This window comes from Nelusetta ayraudi, unplaced genomic scaffold (assembly GCF_046127955.1).
Source record: "Nelusetta ayraudi isolate G7.1 ecotype Tasmania unplaced genomic scaffold, CSIRO-AGI_Nayr_v1 ptg000024l, whole genome shotgun sequence".
In the NCBI taxonomy this organism is placed as follows: domain Eukaryota; kingdom Metazoa; phylum Chordata; class Actinopteri; order Tetraodontiformes; family Monacanthidae; genus Nelusetta; species Nelusetta ayraudi.
Genome location: NW_027466074.1, coordinates 3,812,197 through 3,834,124, shown reverse-complemented (window position 1 = coordinate 3,834,124; position 21,928 = coordinate 3,812,197).

Sequence of the window (21,928 nt, the reverse complement as noted above, 5' to 3'; positions counted from 1 at the left end):
AGAGTGAAACCGGGCCAACTAAAGTCAGCCTAAAAGCTTGTTTCACTGAGGCACTGAATTGGCCGACGGAGCCATTCACATTCAAGCTCGCTCGGGAATATAATAAATAAATAAATAGATAACTAATTAGAATGGAAGGTAATAAAGTGTGTTGGGAGCAGGGAGGTTGTCCTCCCTATCCATTGACGGTGCAAGACCAGTGGAGACAGACACTGGCACAAGCAGTAAGTAGTATTCCAAAAGAAGAAAGGGAGAAAGAATTAGAGGTGATGAATGACATTTGGGAAGCAGGCCAGCAGGAAGGAAAACTACCCCCATTTACAGCTAACGTTAGTTTGGTCTATGCATTGGCTCAGATGGAGAAAGAGGCGAAAGAGGTGTTAAAACAACATCGTGAGAATAAAAAAGGAGGTCCCCTGGCAGGACCTAACTGGAGAAAAAAGGAGAAGAAGCTAGAAAACAGTCGACGTCTTATACACCTCATGGCTATGGCATGTGCTGCAGTCCATAGAGGTTATCTAATGGGGGAAGAGGGTACAAAGGAAGAGGAAATTCCTGAGAAGCACTCAGGGCCCACACCAACCTCATCATTGTATCCTCAGTTATCATCTCTGTATACACCACCACCGTATCAAATGCCAGTTGCACAAATTACTGAAGGGATATTCAAGTATGACGATGAGGGACAGAGAGAGTTGATACATATAATGCAGCGTCTATCCAGACAACTTGAAGGTAGAGAAGGACAGGGTCAGGAGCAGGAAACTGACTATGAAAGTAGTGTGACAGAAAAAAAGCCGTCCAGCCATACCACCCCACAAACAGACATAAACACAAAACATTTGAAGCAGGAACCATCTAAGCCGACAATAGATTATTCTGGAGGGTTTGAGAGACAGGCACTAACAGAAGGTGTGATGCCCAATCCAGAATTAGGACCACTTATAGTGAAGAAAACACAAGAAAAGGAAATAGAAACACTGGACCTTACATCCTGCACCCCAGTAAGCAGAGAAAAAGAAAATGATACATTGTACCCCCAATTTGAATCTGAGGATTATGCGGTGGAGTTTCAAGGAAGACTGACAGTGCACGGGGATGGCCCCTTCACACCACAAACAAAGAGGCAGTGCCGCCCCACTCCTGTGAAATCACAGGAGGAGGAGGAGGGGTGTCACAAATGTGTAAGGGACAAACAGGAGCGCGATGCCATAAATTTAGACTTAGAAAATGATATTTTCTCAGAGGTAACAGGAGACTATGATTTCCAGACTCGGAAGAGATATTGTACTAGAAGTACTACTCGAGGGGGTGATCACCCAGCTGCTATTCAAATGCCATTAGTTCCAAAAGGACAAAATATGCACCCTACATATGTACCATTTGCGATGACAGACATAAATTGTTTGGTGGAACGCATGCCTCCTCCCTCAGAAGGGGGTAATAAATGGATGACATCATTCTGTAGTCTTACCACAGGCATGCAATTAGCATTGGGAGACTGGAGAAGTCTTATATCCAGACAATTGGCTCAGTGGGATGTAGATCAGATTGAAGTTGCTGCTGCCACTAGAGATTTGCCCAATAGAACTGCTCTAGGCCCATATGCTACTGCATTGGGCAGAGCGATGCGTGATAAGTTTCCTGTTCCCTTAGGCGCTGTTCATTCCCTAACTTTTAAGTTGACAGATAGTGAAAACATTCATGGGTATTTGACACGCTGTAAGGAGGAATGGTTGGGTGCTGTGGGATGTCATCCAGGGTCAGATCGTCTTCAGACCACACTTTTCCGGCAATCTGTGATGGCAGGATTGCCACAAGGTGTGAGGGGGGCAATGGAAAATAACCCTGATTTACCAGGAAGCACGACTGACGTGTGGGAGAGACATCTTTCTCATCACATCAAGATTTATCGTGAAAAAGAGGCGAGTAAGAAAGACGGTGTTGTGTCAGCTCAGGAACAATTGTTAAAACTCCAGTTGGATGAGGCCAGGCGTAAAGTTAATGATAAGATAAAGGAGGTAAAAGTAAACAAGGACAGACAGATGGTCCAGCATTTATCTCAGCAGCCTCCCCCTCAGGAACAGTCACAGACAGTTTGGCCTTTTAACCCCTATCGGGGCGGTCCTAGGGGAGGCAGAACTGGAAGTCGCGGAAGGGGTCGGGGGACCGGCATGGCGGCATCGGGTTACGGCAAAGATCAGTGTCACTATTGTGGACAGAGAGGACATTGGCGTAACAGTTGTCCGTGGATTCAACCATTCGGAACACAAAGGAGTTTTGATGTCCCGCCCTATGGAGGGTATTCTGATCCGCCTCACTGGCCCCCAGCAGGGCGAGGCAACACTCTCCAGACTCAACGTCCACCGCAACATCAGGCTCCTAATCCAGGAGTTGCTCCGCAAGGCCAGTACACCCAGGGTGATCACTACACTCAGTGATGGAGCCCAGAGGTTCCCACGGATGAGGCACTGGCAGAACCCCTCATCCAAATGACGGTGCAAGGGAAGGAATTTTCCTTCCTGGTCGACTCAGGGGCTCGTTATTCGACGCTATCTCAACATCTTCCAGCGTCATTGCTCTCATCCGACACCGTTGAACTTGTGGGTTTCTCGGGACGACCAGCATGTCTGCCAATGACTGTTCCGTTACATACTCGACTAGCTGGACAAACTTTGTTGCATCCCTTTGTGGTTTCATCGCACTGTCCCATAAATCTCTTGGGAAGAGATTTATTGGTGAAAACGGGTGCGGCTATTCTCTGTGGCTCTGATGGAGTACAAGTGAGATTTCCTGATGGAACTGAACTGAACTGCTCAGCCAGCACACCCGGTGCTACGTGTCACATGTTGATGAATGCCAACACGGCACCGGGCGAAGAATTCTGGGCAGATATTTATTGGGGTGAACTGGAATCTGAAACATCTCATGGAACTGGCGTGGTGTCGCTGTTTCAAAGCTGGAAGCCCTGGTTGTCTATGCTCCGGCCTTTTACTCCGCCCGCTGACCCCTATCATGTCACCTTATTCTACGATCGTGATGAAAATGAAGTTTATAGGGATGCATTTGAAAATGAATTGGATGGGTCTTTTTGGTCCATAACATCCCCTTGTCTGTTGATAGGTCCGGAGGGTGTGGCTGCTCAGGTAATATTGACAGGTGAACAGATGGAGTGGTATGAGATGGCAGAAGAAGCATTTCCTCATGTCACGTTGTCTATTCATGCTAAGCATCAAGCCAGGGATTTGGGCCCTATGACTAAACGCCTCGTCTCAGTTCAAGATTGGGTTGATACACAAGTTCCGGGGTTGTCATATTCACCGTCTGAAGATAGTTATCGCATCACACATACAACCACTAATACAGTGGTGCTCCACCATCGGCAAATTGAAAGACATCATGGCAGGGAAAAGACTGATCATTCTTTGAGTGATCTAATGTTGGACGACCTGCCAGAGAGACTCTGGTCAGCTGGTCCCACTGATGTTGGATTTTGTTCCACAGTGAAGCCCACCACATTTGCTATCTCGGACTCGACACCAATTTGGCAAGGGCAATATAAACATAAACCGCAGGCAGAGGAGGGAATAGTTGACACCATTGAAGGCCTTTTGGCGTCAGGCGTTTTGGAGCTGTCTGACTCCCAATGGAATACTCCTATTCTGCCAGTTGAGAAGCCAGGGACAGGTAAGTATCGGATGGCACATGATTTGCGTCGCATTAATGCAATTGTGACAACTCCCACGGTCCCAGTCCCAAACCCCTACACAGCGATGTCAGCATTAGAGCCGCACCATAAGTGGTTTACATGTATAGATTTGGCTAATGCATTTTTTTGTCTCCCTCTAGACCCTGAACTCCGAGACATTTTTTCATTTACTTATAAGGGGAGGCGACTCCGATACACTCGACTCCCACAGGGGTTCATTTTGTCCCCAGGACTATTTAATCAGTCTCTAAGGGCACTCTTGCAGGATTTTGTTTTGCCCGAGGGTGTAGTTTTGGTGCAGTATGTTGATGATATCTTATTAGGTGCCACGTCGTCGGACTCCTGTCTACAAGCGACGCAGTTTCTCCTCCGACATTTGTTTGAGAAAGGGTTTAAGGTCTCTAGGAAGAAACTCCAATGTTGTCGTCGTTCAGTGACGTTCTTGGGCAGGGTTGTCTCTGCCCATGGAACGGGTGTCTCCCCTGCTCATAAGTCCTCAATACTTGATCATCCCAAACCAGTAACAGTTAAGGAGATGCTGTCATTCTTGGGGCTGGCAGGCTACAGTAGACATTTTGTTCCGAGTTACTCTGAGAAGACTATACCCCTTCGTGCGCTTGTCAATTTGCAGGGCATGCGTAACTTAACGGCACCATTGACTTGGACCACTGAGGCAGAAATGGCATTTATTCTCCTTAAGCAATCATTGACATCCGCGGCACAGCTAGCGGTTCCAGATTACAAGAAACCTTTTTTTTTGGATGTTTCTGAAGGACAACACACGGTAAACGGTGTTCTCTTTCAGAAAAAAGGGGGTGAGAGAAAGGTTTTAATGTACGCTAGCGTAACATTAGATTTAATAGAAAATAGGCAACCACCATGCGTTAGACATGCAGCCGGTGTAGCAAAGCTGTTGCAAAAGACAGCACACCTGGTGATGGGACACTCATTGACAGTACTCACAACACATAGTGTAGTGTCGTTGGTGAGTTCAGCAGCATTCACAATGACATCACTCAGGCAAACAAGAATGGATAAGATTTTAACTGCACCACACATAATATATACACATGAAGGCGTGAACATGGCGGATGGCATGTGGGAAGGCGAACCACATAAGTGTGAGGAGAAGGTTGCAAGGGATGAGAGAGTAAGAACAGATTTACAAGCAGAACCGTTGACTGCCCCAGATGAAATTTTGTTTACAGATGGCTGTTGTTTCAGACACCCCCAAGAGGGTCTTAAGGCAGCCTATGCGGTAGTAAGGAAAGTAAAACAAGGGTTTGAGGAGGTTACAACAGGACAGATTACAGGGAAAGAATCAGCACAGTTAGCAGAACTTATTGCAGTAATCAGGGCCCTGGAGGGGGCAGAAGGAAAGAGAGTAACAATCTACACGGACTCGGCTTATGTGGTGGGGGCAATTCAGATAGAACTGCCCCAATGGCTGCGAGCGGGATTTTTGACAACATCAGGGACACCAATCAAACACGAAGGTGAGATGAAGAGGTTGGTGTCAGCTCTTATGAAGCCAGCAGAGGTCGCAGTGGTCAAATGTAGGGGACATAGTAAGGAGGAGACGGAGGAAGCAAAAGGGAATGAGGCAGCAGATTTGGCAGCTAAGAAAGCAGCAGGATATCACCCCAGTTATAACATGCTCCAAGCAGAGAAGACAGTCTATGAGGTTCTTCCCAACTATAACAGGGAAAAACTTAGCCAGGATCAAGAAGAAGCCTCCCCTCACGAAAAAGCAGTTTGGAAGGAGAGGGGGGCTGTGAAGGTGGAAGGTATTTGGCGGGGCCCAGATGGTAGGCCGGTTCTCCCGCCCGGCCTTATAAGTGCCATTCTGGAAGAGGCCCACGGCCTAACGCACTGCGGGAAGCTACAAATGACACGATATTTGACACACTGGTGGCACCCATTTTTGCCAGCCATGATTGAAAATTATATCAAAGAGTGCGCCGTTTGTCTACATTACAATGTGAGGTCCACAGTCCGGCCACATGAAGGCAAGTTTCCAGTTATACTAATGGCAGGACAAGAAATTATTATAGATTACACCGATATGATAGATAGGGTTAGCGGGTTCCGATACCTCCTGGTAGCAGTGGATGCATACACTGGCTGGCCGGAGGCGGTTCCTGCTAAGTCAGAGGATGCAAAAACAGTGATCAAGTTTTTAGTTAATCAATATATTCCTACACATGGCTTCCCCAGGCGGATAAGATCGGACAATGGTACTCATTTTAAAAACAAGGAGCTCCATGAAGTGGAGAAGGCATTAGGCCTTAAGCATGCATTTGGTACAGTTTATCATCCACAGTCCCAGGGCAAAGTGGAAAGAATGAACCAGACTCTTAAAAGCAAAATTGGTAAAGTGTGCGCACACTCTGGAATGAAGTGGACACAGGCTCTGCCAATAGCCCTGATGTCAGTCAGGAGCTCAGTAAGCTCCCGAACAGGGTTCACCCCATTTGAACTAGCAAGGGGTATCCCTTTTCCAGGCCCAGAGGCAGAGAATCCTGTAACGAACCCTGCTCCATTTTTGAAATATAAACCTTATTTTGACCAACTAAAAGCGACTCTCTCAGCTTTCTCTCAACAGGTAAACTCGGGAGCCGGAGGTGAAGGAGAGCACGGGACTCCAGACACATCGGAGTGGGTTCTCTTGAAAGCCATTAAGAGAAAGTGGACTGAGCCGAGGTGGACAGGACCATTCCAAGTAGTGGAGCGTACGACCCACGCTGTTCGTTTGCAGGGCAAAGGTGAAACCTGGTATCACTGGAGCCAGTGCACACCGGCAGCTGCACCTCGGAGATCACTTCGTAACTGTGAAGAACATCAACAGGAAACAATATGAAGTTTTGGGTTTTATTACTGTCTGTGCTATTAGGTTTGTGCAAGGGGCAGATAGGTGAGATTTGTTTAGGTTACACAGGGGTGGTGTTAAATTATGTTAGGGGAAGTGACATTACATTTCAATTTGACTTGTGTGATGTAGTAGGAGGCTGTAGAAATCCGGAGGGATGGAGGAGTTATGATGTATATATATGTATGTATAGCGTGGTGCATTATACTTGTTTATATGGGGAAGGGGTGGTTCAGGAAATGTGTCCAAATTGGAGTTATGTACATTGGTATACAGGGCGGAACTGGAGTCCCAGTGTCCCAGCATTTTGGACAAAGGATGATAGGGACAAGATAACATTTACTAGGGGACAGTTGAGGGAACAGAAACATAGGGGTTTAAATCCACTGCTACTCTCCATCAGGGATATGCAGTATTCTCCACAAAGGAGGTTGGACGGGACAGGTGACAGATTGTTTTTAGTATTAGGTGTAAATGCAGCAGGTCAGGACCCAAAAGGTATTATAGAAATTAATTGGATTGACCCAGTGGCATTAAGTCCCGCACCAACAGCGATTCCTGTGTTGAGGGGGTTGGCTGAGGTTATCGCCATTGATGTAACAAACCTGACCGCAGGAGATGTGGTCCGGATGGCGACGGGATATGGTGATACCAACATTTGGATTGAATGGATACAAGCTACAGTTAGAGACAGAAACATGACAAATTGTGTGGCTTGTTCCTCAGCTCGTCCCATTCTGCGTACATTTCCGGCACCCTTATTGATTGACACTGACCCTCAAGGATTTCAATGTATGCTTTCTTTGCATTTGTATGATAATCCTCCTAATTGTACTACTCTATCAGCCCTTTTCCCAGTGATGTCAAACAAAACAGCCCCACCAATGTTTGCGCCGTCTAAAAGTAACTACACGTGTCTCAGTAGGAATGGAGATGCTCAGATGGGTGAGTTAACTGCCACCTGGTGTGGGAAAACAATTAATGTCTCATCATGGAATAATGCCTCTCATTTTCCAGTACATCGTGCAGACCTGTTCTGGTACTGTGGGGGGCGGACATTATTTGCCGCCCTCCCTCCAAGGTGGTCAGGCACCTGCACCATTGTACGATTACTGCTCCCATTAACCCTTCTGGGTCAAAAGGGGGTGCCTGCTCCGCCAGCCAGGGAGAGGAGATCGACTCCATCGTTTGATCTCACTCAAGGATCCCCCACCTACATTGATGCTATTGGGGTTCCGAGAGGTGTTCCAGATGAGTATAAATTGGTTGACCAGGTGGCATCGGGATTTGAGAATATTCCAATTTTATCTGCGTTGTTCCCTGTCACCCCAAATAAAAACATAGATCGGATTAATTACATACATTATAATGTTCAGAGACTGGCTAACCTCACTCGGGATGCTGTTGCAGGTCTTTCAGAGCAGCTGGCGGCCACCTCGCTGATGGCAGTTCAGAACAGGATGGCACTCGATATGCTCCTGGCTGAAAAAGGTGGTGTCTGCTCTATGTTTGGTGATCAATGTTGCACCTTTATTCCTAATAACACAGCCCCGGATGGTTCAGTAACTCGGGCGCTAGAAGGCCTGAGGACTTTGTCAGAAGAGTTGAAGGAAAATTCGGGCATTGATAATCCTCTGGGAAAATGGTTAGATAGAATGTTTGGAAAATGGAAAGTGATTATTGTATCTGTATTAATCTCATTAATTTCAGCTGTAACTAGTTTAGTTTTGTGTGGTTGTTGTTGTATTCCGTGTATTCGCTCATTATGTAATCGACTTATTGTTACTGCATTAGAAGGTAAACAACCCCCACCCTACCAAATGGCTCAATTTCAGAAGGAGAGGGCGCCATTGATGGAGGATTTGGAAGAGGAGGCAGTTGTTAAGGTGTTCTGAGGTGGTTTATGGTTGGCCTAGTGGAGGCTAGGCCAAAAGGGGGACTGTTGTGATTCTATATTTAGTTTAATGTATTATAGCAGTGATAGTTAGTATATTAGCAAATATTGTATGTATGTGTTAGAAGTATTATAGTTAGTTAAATGTTTAAATGTAATGAATGTCAATACATGTAGTCCTCTTATAATCATTTGCCCATTCTTATCAGTACCATTCAGAACCTCGGAGTAAAGACAGATACTGTTTGACTGATTAAGCCTCAGGAACAAAGACTTGGGGTGATCAAAGTGGGGGGGGAGCACAGAAACTGCATTTGTTACCCCCCATAAAGTTTGTGACCCTTTCAGGCACGGGAACACGAACTTTTCACCTCAGGGTTTTATGGCAGGAAAGTTTCCAGCAGACCAGATCAAGAGGAGGATGGACTATTTGGCTCCCGGCCAAATAAGGACTTGTTTCCTGCCACAGATTAGCCTAAAACGGGGAAGGCTACACCACCGGACAGCCAATAGGAGGACGACATGGAAGAAGACATCTACATATTTTATTACTGTTTGTTTCTGTATTTAAGATGGCGTAAGGGACAGATAGATCAGACTTGGCATCTGATAACACATTGTTGTTGTTAGGGTTAAGCCTCCGGAGCTCTGTACCAAGTATCTTGTTTTTTCTGTTACTAAAACTTCTTAAGATTTCATTTGTCTACTATTCTCTTCATTCAACGAACACGCGGTTTGGTAGCATGAGATTGGATAAAAGAACCAAACCAACAGTATCAAGTTCTTGGGAAACTGGGGTTCCAAGAAAAGTTAATACAGTGTATTCAAGGTCTCTACCAAGAACCTACGGCAAGGATAAAGATTAATGGTACTCGTCAAGGATGTTGCCTATGCGCTACATTGTTTGCTATGTTCATTGAGCCGCTGGCACAAATGATCAGACATGATTAACAATCTAAAAGGAATACATATAGGAGAGCAGGGACATCTAACAGGGCTTTTTGCTGATGATATTATTTTGGTTCTCCAAGACCCGGACAGAACATTACCTCATTTCATGTTGATAATAGAAACCTATGGTAAATACACAGGCAACAAGTTACATGTGTACATGCTGCCCTCAATATCAGGCACGATGGAAATAGATAGAGGCCGGCAGAGAAACGACTCTCACACTGGCATTAGTAGGAGACATAAGAACTAAATCAGCTCAACAAAGCCAAAATGAAATTATTAAGCACACACCGACTATCTGGAGTAAGATGGTAAAAGAAAACCATATGGAGGGAAACTACTAATGTGGCCTTCTCTTGATCCCAGATTTGAACCAGGAACCACAGACATTGAGTACAGACGATGGTGGGATAGGAGTATAACTGCAGTATGCACACTCGTTCACAAGGGTTTTAAAAAGTTTTGGAGAGTTGAAAAAGGAATTTGGACGAGGAAACAAAGATTTCTTTCGATACATGCAATTAAGAGATTACTATGATAAAAGAATCAAACCAACATCATCTGGAGAGGGCAATATAGTGATAGATATTCTGATCGCAGCCTGTAAAAAGATGAAGAGAAAAATCATTTCTAAAATCTATCAGGGCCTTCAGAAACAGAACAGCAACAAACGCAGGGTGCATCAAAGCCAAATGGCAGAAAGAACTAAGCATGAAAATATCAGAGGAAGGATGGCGTTCCATGTGGGATGCACAGCATTCATCCACAAGTTCAAAGAAGTGGTGAACAATTGGTTGGAAAAATTTGATCAGTTTCTTCATATAAAAAGTAAGGGTGTCAACGCCGCTTTATCGCCGACAATTTTTTTCATCGCGCGATTAATGCACACGGTGCTTTTTGAACCTTTGGCCGCTCCATAGATTGTGGAAACGGGAAATGAATTGACTCACAGCACACAGTCACACGCTTGCAGCCGGCTTGTGAACACAACAAAAAAAAGAAAAAGACACTGAGCGTAGATGAGCACTAGGAAGGACTAACATGGATAAGGCGTCAATTGTAAATGGAAAGTTCCACTTCAAAACCCTGCCAGATGGCAGTCTTGACAGGACAAAAGTGATATGCATTTACTGTAAAGCTGTATTTAGTTTCCACCGGAGTACGAGCAGTCTTACGTTTCACTTGTCTGCGAAGCATACAGCTGACGCGGAGAGCCCTCCGCCTCCTTCTGAGGTAAAGCAAACCACGTTGGATGGTGTGGCACGGAGACCACTGGCCGCGTCCACCACACTCATTCCCATGGCTGGATATGGTCAACTTTCATAAAACAAACAAAAACGCTGATTCATGACGAACAAATATTAGCCAGCCAGCTAACATTTATCCGACGCTAGCTAGCTAGCTAGCTGGCTAGCAGGACAAATAAACAAACTTGGGGGGGGGGGGGGGGGACAACAGCGTTTCACCTCCACCTCTCCAGCCCACATCACAAACAAATAACTTACCTTTCCCCTTTGCAAGTTTTTCTTGATCGGTTTTCTTTTCCTTCCGTTTTTCCGCACCGCTGGGATAACTCCTTTTTGATGCCATAATGGTGTCTGTTTGTTTTTAATCCTCTCGCTAACAGGAACGAATGGTAGCTGTCAATCATTCACATCATACCTGTGCGTCGCCGGCCCGCTACGTCACAACCTGCGTGACAGTGCGGCAAGCCCCCAGATTCCAAGATGCCGTCCCATTGCTTTCAATGAAGTTGCTCACCCAGCGCATGGCTCCCAAAAACGTTTTGACTTCCGCATTGATGGGATAATAGAGCATGCGCAGTTGTGTCAGTGTGGAGACCGTCACTGACAGACGTGCGCGCTCACAAACCGTACAAAATTCAACATGGAAATTAATGTATTCTTTTTACGGAACAACTGACGATGGTTGTTTCGAAATTTTATAAATAATAATAATGATTATTATTATTATTATTATTATTATTATTATTATTATTATTATTATTATTGTTATTATATTAATAAAATAGTATTATTATAATAATATACTATTATTTGTGTATTAAACAAGTGAGCAATGTGCCACTGAATAATAAATGATAATTCTTTGAAGCAACTCTCTTTGGAAAGCAGACAAAGTAATGAAATGATTGGTCTATTTATTTCATCAGAACTAAAAAAATAAAAAATAAAAACTCAACGATCTTGAAAGTTCCTCCCTTTCTCTTGCACCTGTCGATGTGTGTAGCTAACACAAATTTGCAAATATTTTGTCGTCCTCATGGAATTAAACAGCACACCATGTTAATTTATCAGCGAGTGCTCTCTCTTTTCATGCAATTCATCACGCTTAACATGTAATGCTGAATCATGAAAGCTATGGAGCAAAAAATAATAATTACATAAACCACGAGTGAAATCAAATGTGTCATTCATTCAATAAAGATTTCATTCATTCATCTTCTATACCCGCTTATTCCTATTCAGGGTCACGGGGGTCTGCTGGAGCCTATCCCAGCTGTCTTAGGGCGAAGGCAGGGTGACACCCTGGACAAGTCGCCAGTTCATCGCAGGGCCACATAGAGACAAACAACCATTCACACTCACATGCACACCTACGGACAATTTAGAACGTTCAATTGACCTCACATGCATGTTTTTGGAGTGTGGGAGGAAGCCGGAGAACCCGGAGAGAACCCACGCAGACACAGGGAGAACATGCAAACTCCACACAGAAAGGTCCCAGGTCCAGGCCCCGGAATCAAACCCACGACCTTCTTGCTGTGAGGCGGCAGCGCTAACCACTGCACCACCGACTATTTTATTACTTAGTTGAAAATGCCATTTTATTTCATTTAACAAAGCATATCATTATTTCATCATGCATTTAATTGTTTTGTGGTCCTGTGTTTTAGTGCTTCATAATTGTATTCTGTTGTCAAATTTGCCCATCAAAGTCAAATTATTAATCCTGTGCATCAGTTTAAGGAAAACCAATTCTAGGTAATGGATTGCAGATCTTGTAGTGACCTGTTACAATGGAAAGAAATGTATACATAATAAGTACGTCTGTGTGCCCGATATTTTAGCTAACACTAAACTTTCTGCACAACTGTCTGCATTGTGCTTTTTCTTCGGCCACAGAGAACAGAAACGTCTGTAGTTCTTTGTTCACCCATGGTACAGTTTCATAAGCTTTTCAGTTTTTAATACGTGTTAATGTAAAAATCAACACGCGAGGCATTTAAAAATGGCGGTTTTGGTCTTTCGTGAAAGACTGCCTTTGGCCAATCAGTGTCCTGAACGTTGCTACGTCACCCTTATGGTCTCAGCTCTGCTCGCTTCGAAGCCCAACGAGGCAGGTACCAATATTCTAACCCCTGGGAACGTGACAATTGTTTTTTTCAATTGAAGTTTTCGTTATTTTGTTCGTTTTCGTTAACTATTATAACCGTGGTCAGGACCTCCAGTGAGAAGATCCACTGGAGGACATTTAGAGCAAACAGTCAGACAACAGCAGCTTCACCACATCAGCTGAAAAATGGAGTTTGGATGCTTTCAGCTTCAAGTCGTGGACAGAAAATGATGCTCACACTGTCACACTGATGTTTTCTTCTCCAATCTTCTCTCAGCTCCAGAGGTTGGTGGTCTGCAGGAGCTTCTACAGCAGCAGAAGATCAGTCTGGAGAGGAGATGTGAACGTGTGACTGAAGGTGAAGAAGCAGGAAGTCAAACTCTCCTCAACAGCATCTACACTGAGCTCTACATCACTGAGGGACTGAGTGAGGAGGTCAACAGAGAGCATGAGGTCAAACAGCTGGAGACCAAGAAGACCAAGGAGATCCTCCACGACCGTCCAATCAGGTGCAGCCAGATCTTTGAAGCCTCACCTGAGCAGCAGGGACTCGGGGAGTCAGAGTGGTGCTGACCAGGTCTCTGGGCTGGACTGGGAAGCCTTGGGGTCCCACTGGAGGAGCTGGAGGAGGTGACTGGGTCCAGGGAAGTCTGGGGGTCTCTGCTGAGGCTGCTGTCCCCGAGACCTGACTCCGGATACGGCAGTAGAAGATGGATGGATGGATGGATGGATGGATGGATGGATGGATGCCAGGTGATAGAACATTTCATAAAAACAGACTCTGCATTATAACTTCTATTACACTCTAAAAAACTCACTCCAATATACTGCACTCGTCCTTCTCTCACATTACATTGGATCACAATGACCAAACAACACAACAAAGACAATGATCCAACTGTACTGCCACGTCCAGACTCAGTGTAGGTCTGTGGGCCTCTTGGACCTTCATGTGAACCACTGCGTGTTGACTGGAGGTGAAACATGACTGACTGCTGTCCTCCTACCTGGACAATGCAATCTCACTTTCATTCTGCTGCAGATGGCCATTTTCATTTTACACCGTCCAAATTTACAGCTCAGGGCGCTGGGACGAATTCCAAATTGTGTGCAGATACAGGCCTACACTTCAAATAATTATGAGAAAAATCCAACGTAAAGAGAGCACTTCCATTAGGAAATAGTCAACATGAAATTTCGTCTTCTACTGACACCTGCTGGTCAAACTGAATAGTTGCAAATATTGTGAAGAAGTTGTCATCTAATTCTAATCCTAAACAATATGGCCATTCCAAGTGAAGTATTAAGACAATTATTCAGGTTTGTACTGCTTGATTGAACACATTCATCCCGTTCCAGTGCACTAAAACCCACTTCCCTTCAGGACCGTGTCAGCGAAACCAAAACTTCCTTGAGTGACGCTGTTTCCCAGCATGCAATGCGAGCTAGCGATTCACAATACTATTCCATCACAAACATGGATGTAAAAAATAAAAAGGGACGAAAAATGAAACTTCAGGAACAGCAACCATTGCAATACAAGCAGAACTGGGCCGAAGTTTTATATTATGTACACCATAATACAGCCTTCTGGTTGACAAGCCATACTGCTACTCCGTGGGTGGAAGCTCATCGTAGAGGTCACGTGCTGGGTGCTCGTCACCCCACCAACCACCTCGGGGAAGGTCTAACAGGAGAAGCTTGCTGGCGGAAATGATGCACTACAAGTGGATGTGACGCTCATGAGTGCGATGGATGAGGTGGAGCAATGCTCCAGAACCCGATTCAGACTACTCTCCCTCCACTTTTTTTGTTTTGTATGAGCGTTTAAAAAAAACAACATAATGATAATCGAATAAGCTTTAGTTTATTAATCAGAATTAAAACAAGTAGGTTTTGCCCTTACAAGGTTGTAGATTTGTTATAGATGAGTTCCTTTGTTGTAGTTTGGCGCTTGAAAAACTATATATGGGATGTACCATGACCTGAGGGATTTCCTCATCCCATCCCAGCTTGGTTCTGATGCTGAATGTGAATGTATCTTGCTGTACATCCCACTGAGCTCCAAGGGCCCTCTCCATAGGGAGCTGGTCTCTGTCAAGGTTAAGTGTTTTTACCTCTTTAGCTCTCTGCTCTTCAGGAATGGCGGCCAGCACCGAGCGATGATTGCTCACCCACTTATTGAGCTTAAATCCACCTCTACCGCACAGGTCTGTTAGCTGCTGGTACAGATGTATTGCTTGTTCCACCGTGCTGACGGCCTTTAGACAATCATCCACGCAGAAATTTTGACAAACAGTGTTTATAACCTCGGCTGGGAAGTCATGCTGATTGTCGTCGAATGAAGCACAGCTTGGGGATGACACTGCCCCAAAGATGTGGACCAGCATCCTGTGCTCTTGTAGGTCCTTTGTAATGTCCCCATCTGGCCACCAGAGGAAGCGTAAGAAGTGTACATCCTGGTTGGAAACTCTTACTTGATGAAACGTGATTGAGAGGTCCTCAGCAGCCAATCACTGTTGGGAGTCAAGCCTTCAAACACTCCTCCTGAATCCACAGTCACATCTGTGAGCATCTGGAACTTTGGCCCTGATCCTCCACACCACACAACTTGGGATGACAGCGCCACCTACCTGTATCCTTTCAGAAGCCAGTCCATGCTCTGACCCGTTTCCACTGTGGCCTGTTGTGTCATCTGGACCGGAGTCTGGATCATCAGTGTCCAGTTTCATGGAATCTGTCAGAGTGCCGCCGTCCTGTGATGGAATGACAGAGAATCACTCTATTTATACTAATGTGCAGAACCACTAGAGTGTCATTTCTTCACTGCTGTCAGCAACAAGCATTTGGTGTCACACTGGTGTACAACACTTATGGGCTAATTAATAAGAAATGACATATTTATGAATCACCCGTAATGCCCAGATTGTTGCTGCTTATCTGCTGATATGAGCCGTCAACTGTTGCAATATAGAACCACGGGCAGGAAATTACAATTAGTGTACAGTGTATTATAATTTAAAAGTTTACTTACGGTAGTTATTTAAAGAATTTAGCAGGGATGGAACAGGCTAATGTGACGACGTCACCTGTAACACGGTAGGAGCTCAACCTGCTGTCACGGCGAAAACTCTGTGTTACGTCCCGTCGAGGGGGACCGAGACGCAACGTGTGGGACACCTTCCCCCACTCCCAAGCCTCATTAATTTTTCACTGCAGTTGGCAGTTTCAACAAAAAACCTTTTATTAATCAGTAAATGAAATAAACAAGACAACTTAACCGGTGGGCAGCAAAGGCTTCAGGGTGGGCCCAGGCCAAAATAATAAACCAAACTCCAACTAGCTCGCCTTAAGAACTAACTAAAGAAAGAAAGAGAACCCAAATACAGAAAGGCTAACCTCCCTACATACTTAATAAACAGGAGAAAAGAGGGGACAAAGAAAATGGCAGCCCACCCCTACGGCTGCGTGCTCTAACACCATTTCAGAAGTGACTAACTGCATGCTCTAACACCATTTCAGAAGTGACTAACTGCAGAGTTGGGAGCGGAGGAGGGATGACCTTCAGGCTGGCTCGACTGCTCCTCCTTCTCAGCCGTGGCGCGTCCAATCAGCAGCCGACATCCAGGACCGCACCTGCAAGGCGTCATCCACTGTCAGACACACACACAGACACAAAGATAGAGGCACCTAGACCCACCCGTGGGTCATAACACTCCGTGTGGATCTTTTCACTCTGGCATTGAAAGGGGGTGCTAGCGCTAGCCGTTTGCTAAGCTATGTACAGACAGCACCACCGCTTGCCGAACCACATAGTCACACCGTTTATATACAACAACTCGTCATCAATATCTCTAAAGTAGAAGTCAAGAACTTTTTTCAAAAACGATAACTAACTCAAACTTTTTTGTGTGTTTATAAAAACAAACTAAAACAAACTTAAATTGAAGTCATATTTCACTTCGTTTACGTCTGTCAAATGAATATTTGCCCAGGAAAATCTTTTAGTTTTACGCAGCAGCACCTAAATGCACGTCGCGTTCTGTGACGTCATCCCTCTTTCACAGCAGTATGTTGACGCGCGACTCGCGGCGGGAAAGTCCGATATGCCACAGTAGTGAACATGTTTATTGAGACTGGGAAGTAGACACGACAGTTTGACTCAGTTGACTCAAATATCCTGTGGCGATGAGAGTGGTTATGGCTATCTGATAAAGCAAGATTTAATATTGGGAATTTAACAAAATGAAAAGGAACCGACAACGCCACCCTGGGAATTTCACCCAGGGAGTTCTACTAAACACAAAAGTAATAATTAGGCACACAGGTAAGTTCTACGAGGAAGGAGTAGGAGACGTGGTTCAGAATGTTTAAAATATCAAACCAACTTTTATTCAACATTTAAAAATAAAAGGAACAAACAGACCAACACTTAAAACGGAGCTACTGAGCTCCTGAGCTACTGAGGTGTAGAAACTGAGGCTTACCGATGAGGGGGCCAAACGGGGGAGGAACCAAAGAAAACAAGGAACACCCCACTCACACGTGACACACCTGCAAAGAAAGTGAAGTGCAAAAAAAAAGAAGAAAACAACCACAATCCCGGGTCACAGCACGCGAAGGGGCCCACCACCCGGGACACCGCCACCACCAGCAGCTCTCAGCGACTACAAAAGAAAAGATAAACAGTTGGTTACTAAAAGTTCCCTAAAATCTGTCACATGTACTGAAATAGCAAGAAAAACAAAGAAACAATGCAATTACACACACACACACACACACACACACACACACACACACACACGTTCCCACCAACCACGCACACGCATACACGCACACACACCACTGTGGCTGGACCGGCGACTTGATAGTGTAACGTCTGCTGTCTGAGGGTCAGCAGTGGCGACGTAAGCAAACGAAGAAAAACACAACGAGAACGGAAAAACAACAAGTAAAACCAAGGCGGGACGGAAGCAACATGCACCGTCCACCGTCTGTACGGGGCGGCTAGCACAATCAAGTGCGGGCGAAGCGGCAGTGTTCCTGCACTTATCTTATAGGACCGAGTTTTGGGCCACAGGTCTTGATCACCAAGCGTCCTCCAGGTGAGGAGAACAACGAGGAGGCTCTGCGCAGCTTTGTGCTAGCAGGCAGCTGGAGTGTGCCGGTGAGGTGTTCAGGAAGCACTGTAAAAAGAACGGACAGGTGAGGTACTACGTACCTATGCTAATAAGCCATAATAATTTAAATGCTAAAATGTCCGCACCTGATCCTCTTACAACTCGGGCACACAAAGCGGATGTTCAGTGTCCCATTGACCACAATGGACCACTAAACGAAGCTTTTAAGAAAAATGCGAAATGAAGCCACTGAGAGCTAAAACAACATGCAAACAATGCCACAGTGCAGCTTTTCTCAAACGGGTCAATTTTGAAATCATTTTAATCAACTCTGTCTTCATTGATCAGAAGCTGTTTGCAGATTTGGAATTAAAACATTTTAACTGCAGGAATCATAAAATCGTCTCATCAGTGACGTTTATAGAGCCATTAAAAAATTGAATATGTGCTGAACAGACAAACGGAGGTGTAAGAGGCCTGTGTGACCAGCAGGGGGCAGCAGAGGACCGACAGCCGCAAGTTCCTCCTCAGAGAGGCCTGAGAAGGTTCTGCACCTTCAGCTCCTCCAGGAGGTCCTCAGCAAAGTGTCAGAGTTTGTTGGTTTTTTTTACCTCGGTCGGCAGAGTCAAAGTATTAAACTTGTAGCCAGGGGGCGCTGCAGCTCACTCAACACCTACAAGGTTTGAAAAGGAAATTGAGTGGAATTCATCTGGAATGAAAAGAAAAGCACAACTACAGTAGAAAAACTGAACACAAAGACGCACAAAGTTTGAACTACACACTGATTTTCTTCTTCTGTTGATTCAAATGAATTTGACAGAAATAATATCTGAAAAAATAGAAACCAAATGTTAAATTTCGACATTTAAAAAATGGACAGATTCATTTACACCCAGTAAGATAAGAAGATATTTAGCTCTCAGCCAATTAGAGCTCCTGCTCCTGTGTGTGTGTGTGTGTGTGTGCGTGTGTGTGTGTGTGTGGATGTGGTGGTGTGTGTACCTGAATGTGGGAGTGGGTGTGTTTAAGTACGTCACTGGAAGTAGGCTGCCAATTAGTGCGGCCTCCGAGGCCGCAACCGCCCCACGCCAGCGACAAGCCCAGGGGGGGGGGGGGGGCCCGGACACGGCACACCCGCCGCAATGCCGGCCAGGAAGAGGCCCGAAGCAGCAGGCCCCCGGACCGGAGGGCACCCGCCCCACGAGCCAGGGCAAGATGACAGGGAGGCAGATACCCCAAGGAGAAGGGACACCACCCGGGGCGAACAGACAGCAGAGCCCGTCCTCCGGACGGGGGCCCCCCAAGGCAAGCAAGACCAGACTCATCCCCATGACAGGACCCAGCCCCTTCACCCACCGGGAGGATCGGTACCCAAGGCAGGCCCGGGCACCCAGAGGCCCCCCCCCTACGGACCCAGTATGGCGCATCGCCGCAAGTGGCGAGGTCCCCATAGGCCCAGCCGGTCTCGCACCCCAGGGGCACCGGACTGCACAGGGCCCATCCAGAGTGGGAAAGATGCCGGATCCCGCCCCTGCTAGCAGGCCGACCCCACTGTGTGCAGGGGTGTCAGTGTGTGTATATGTGCACTTGCTGGTGTGTTGAACTATGGTGCGTTTAAAATGGAGGGGTGGTAAGGCCCTGGGGCAACCACACTGCTGCTGAGCAGGGCGGCGGCTGCAGTGCACGAACCACCCCCCCAAGCCCTAAGTGTCTATAATGCTATTAAGATTGGAGAGGGTCTTAAGGCCAGAAGGCCGGGCAGCGACCACCCAAGACACAAATCCCCCGAAACAGAAGAAAATAAATAAATAAATTAAAAATTTAGGGGAAAAAAAAAAAATAAAAAAAAACACCTATTATGTGACCAGGGGGGACTCCCGGTCAGGGCGCCCCCTGAGCGACATCGGGGCCGGGGACACCACAGGTATCCAGGAGCCAAAGGGGGCCCGCCCCTCACCGCACCGCACCACCCGGGCACACAGGAGCGGTAGCCGGCGAACGCGCAGCCCCACCCCAGGCATGCGACCCCACCGCGTACGATCCAGCGCCAGTCCCCAGACACAGGGACGGACCAGCCCTCCCACCAACAAGGGGGCCCCCAGACCAGAGCCAGGGACCCCCCCGCCCCCGGAGCACCACCCCCGGAGCACCACCCACCAACCACCAGGCCCAGCCCCCCGCGTGGTAGACATCCCCCGCCGGGGCACCCAACCCCCGACCCCCCACCAACCCGCAAAGCAGCCGAACCCCCCACGCCCAAACCCCCCTCCCCCCAGACCGCACCCGGCCCGCGGCAGCACGACCACCGCTGCCCACATCAACCAGCAGCCTCAGCTATTGATTGATTACTAGTTAGTTATAGAATGAAGCAGACATTCCTACCAAGGAGGTGTGGTCTAACAGTAAGTTCCTATATTGTGCAATGTGCAGGTGTTGTTTTGTTTTCCAGTTTGTGAGGATTGTTTTCTTAGCGATAGATAAGGAGGTGATCAGCATGCGAGATTCTGCCTTATCTGATGTGATATCACTGAGGTCCCCTATGAGACAAAAAGAAGGAGTGGCTGTGATGTTGTAACCAACCTGTGCTGATAGATCATTGCATACTACGTGCCAGAATTTATTTACTGGTGGGCAATGCCATACAGCGTGTAGGTAATTATCTGGGACATTAACTGTGCAGTGTGAGCAGGTCTGAGAGGCGGTCATGCCCATCTGAAACATCCGCTGTCCAGTGTAGTGGATCCTGCGGAGTACTTTAAAATGTATTAATTGTAGAATAGGTTGTTTTATCAGTGAAAAGGTGTTCAGGCAGATTGTTCTCCAGAAATTAGAGTGAGGCTGGAGAGACAGGTCTCTTTCCCACTTAACAATTGGGATAGAAATCGTGCGATCTGTATTTGTAAGCAACTCACTCCAATAGAACTGCACTCGTCCTTCTCTCACATTACATTGGATCACAATGACCAAACAACACAACAAAGACAATGATGCCACTGTGCTGCCACATCCAGACTCTGTGTAGGTCTGTAGGCCTCTTGGACCTTCATGTGAACCACTGCGTGTTGACTGGAGGTGAAACATGACTGACTGCTGTCCTCCTCCCTGGACAATGCAATCTCACTTTCAATCTCACAGCCACTAAAAAACCTGATTGTGATTGAGAGGTCCTCAGCAGCCAATCACTGTTGGGAGTCCAGCCTTCAAACACTCCTCCTGAATCCACAGTCACATCTGTGAGCATCTGGAACTTTGGCCCCGATCCTCCACACCACACAACTTGGGATGACAGCGCCACCTACCTGTATACTTTCAGCAGCCAGTCCCATGTTCTGACCCGTTTCCACTGTGGCCTGTTGGCTCATCTGGTCCAAAGTCTGGATCATCAGTGTCCAGGTTCATGGAATCTGTCAGAGTGCCGCCGTCCTGTGATGTAATGATAGAGAATCACTCTATTTATACTAATGTGCAGAACCACTGGAGTGTGGAAGCAGACAGTTACCATAATCCAAATGAAAAAGCAACAGCAGAAATGCTTTTTCATTTTAAGAACGTGGCTGCATTAGTTGACTCATAATTAAAATGGTTAATAAATAATCCAAACTGCATTTTCATTTTCTTATTCATGACTGCTCATTCTTGTACTTAATTCAAATGAAGGAAAACACATTTGAGATTTAATTTTCAAAACATGCACCAGCAAAGAGTTACCAAAATTCAATATGAAATGTAAAATTCAAAAATGAAAAAGCAATAGCAGAATGCTTTTTCATTTTAAGAACGAAGCTGCATTATTTGACTCATAATTAAAATCATTAATAAATATTCCTATATGCATTTTCATTTTCTTATTTGTGTCGCACCTTTTATGACACAATCAAAAAGAAAACTGAGGGCATTGCTTTTTAATTTTCGTGGTCCTGCCCTGCACAAGAGTTACCACAACTCGAAAACGAAATCGCAATCTCAAAGTAAGCGCGCGGCGCAGGAAAGTGACGTCAGCAGCTCTCCACCTGTGGCTAATCTAA